The sequence below is a fragment of the Octopus bimaculoides genome, chromosome 27 (assembly GCF_046866305.1).
Source record: "Octopus bimaculoides isolate indiv1 chromosome 27, ASM4686630v1, whole genome shotgun sequence".
NCBI lineage: Eukaryota > Metazoa > Mollusca > Cephalopoda > Octopoda > Octopodidae > Octopus > Octopus bimaculoides.
The window spans coordinates 6,133,257-6,135,756 of NC_142954.1; the positions used below are offsets into that span (position 1 = coordinate 6,133,257).

Sequence of the window (2,500 nt, forward strand, 5' to 3'; positions counted from 1 at the left end):
TTTTTAAAGAAATACCTACTTGTTTCTTTCTTTTTAAAGTTTAATATTGGTTGATATTTTTTCAATAGAGCATTTTGTTGAATTCTTCTTTTGTTTTTCAAGAAATTTTTTTCCCATAAAATTTCTTCCTTTTTTTAGATTATATTTTTGAAGTATTAAATTTTCATAAAGAAAAAGCAAATACCAGTACCATCGTTAGCCCGTTATCATACGGTTTACACTCACATACTGCAGTGAGGTCATGGTTAGATTAAATGGGGGAAAGGCCGCCAAATATTCAATTTATTAGATAAAGAAATGCAATTTTGTATCTTTTAATTCATCTAATTTTTTCTTAATTTGATTAAATACGTTCAAAAAATAAGGCAACAATATTATTCATTTTAGAATGGAAATTGACATCATATGCAGCAAATTGAGTGTCACTAATAATATTCCATTTGTCATTATTTTTAACGATGCAAGTACAATGACCACTATTGACTTGATTCAATGTATGCATTATGCCAGCTTTCAATTTTAAATAATTGCCAAAAATATTTTGCTTTCTGGTATTAAAATATGTGATTTCAGCATTAATTATTCTGACAATGACATTATTATCATTATCATTAGCATGGCCATTCTATAAAAAAATTTTATAAATGAAATAATTTTAAATGCAAATTCTAAAAGAAACAATATAATTTCGAAAAAAATGCATTGAGAAATATTAAAAGTAAAAATTATCTGATATTTAATCCAATATAGATTATTTTTTTAATTTAAAAAATTTTTTAATTTGCACTTAAAAGACATTCCAAAAAAATTTATGGTAGGGTCAGGGTTTCTGTGGTAGTTTTTATTATATTAATATTAATTATGACCTGCTGTGGTATTTCCTTGGATGAAACCATTCCTTCATGTAGTTTATAATTCTCTAATTAAATTATATATATATATATATATATATATATATATATAATTGCAGTGTGGAAGGTGTTTATAAGCCATTTAAGAAACACACAAAAGCCTTTAGATTCACTTCAACATTTAAATTTAATTTGCCAAAATATTTTCGTCACTTTGAGACCGTGACCTGTTCACTGGCAAAATTCCGTGCTGCACCTATATATATATATATATATATATATATATGTAGTAAGAAAAAAAGGGGATAAGAATTTCAATTATCCCCACGCGGTGAGTTGTAATGTATAAAATGTATATATAGATATGAAATAGCAGAAGGAAGTTGCACACAGTTTACGTAGTTGTAATATATTTTTTAATATATTTTATAAGTGAAAGAGTATTGTTTGTCGACCGGTTTCGCTTTCACTAATCATGACATTGAAATTATTGTGATCTCATATTTTCTTAAGATTTTAGTCCTTGTTGTGTATGAAAGCCTGTGAATGAAATGAATCATCAAGTAGAAAAATCTAAAGAGAGGTAATTGGTGTTCGTTATTATTCGGGACAGGGGAAGTAATTGCTCATATTTTGGGGAGGGGTAAATAAATATACAAAAGCTCAAAAGCTAAAGAAGTGAGATGAAGTATTTACAGTGATGGGTATGTTAACATGAATTAAGATATATACTGAGACCAAAGTTGGTTATGCGTTCAAATTTAGGCGTGTTCTGTATTTTTCGATAACTTGTAGACAACATATAATTACAAAGTCAACAAGCTGAGCTACAGTACCAAGAGAAATGGTCAATAAAATGCTTCAACTTAATAATGATAGAAGACATAAATAAACAGTTGACGATTCAGATGTACTACAGAAGTTGATCAATGAAAACAAAACAACTAAAAAAAAATTTCAAAATGAAATAGCAATAAGCTTAGATAGTCTCTAAAAATCGTTTAGACAGTAGCTATCTAAATGGTTTTTATGGATTAACCGATTCCAGTTAATAGAAAGTCAACCCAAAATTTCAAAATAACGGTTTGTCTGATGATCGTAAGTGATATGAAACTCAAAACAAGAAGAAAAGAAATTAGTTTAGTTTATAATATATATACATACATAGGTAGATATATATACATACATGCATACATACATACAAACAAATGAACAAACAAACAAACAAACAAGCATTATTGCTCCATCTTCACAGATGATTGCTGTTTCTTTGTGCTTTGTTGTTGATAGAGTGTGGAGGCGCAATGGCCCAGTGGTTAGGGCAGCGGACTCGCAGTCGTAGGATCGCGGTTTCGATTCCCAGACCGGGCGTTGTGAGTGTTTATTGAGCGAAAATGCCTAAAGCTCCACGAGGCTCCAGCAGGGGATGGTGGCGAACCCTGCTGTACTCTTCCACCACAACTTTCTCTCACTCTTACTTCCTGTTTCTGTTGTGCCTGTAATTCAAAGGGTCAGCCTTGTCACACTCTGTGTCACGCTGAATCTCCTCGAGAACTACGTTAAGGGTACATGTGTCAGTGGAGTGCTCAGCTACTTGCACGTTAATTTCACGGGCAGGCTGTTCCGTTGGTCGGATCAACTGGAACGGA

The 2,500-nt window shown here is 31.0% G+C and overlaps 1 protein-coding gene across 5 annotated transcripts in view; it reads right to left on the reverse strand.

Annotated features, from left to right (window-relative positions):
* LOC106875639 (secretin receptor) overlaps window positions 1-2,500 on the reverse strand; it is a 39,339-nt gene that overhangs the window by 23,591 nt on the left and 13,248 nt on the right. The gene's annotated exons all lie outside the window — the stretch shown is intronic.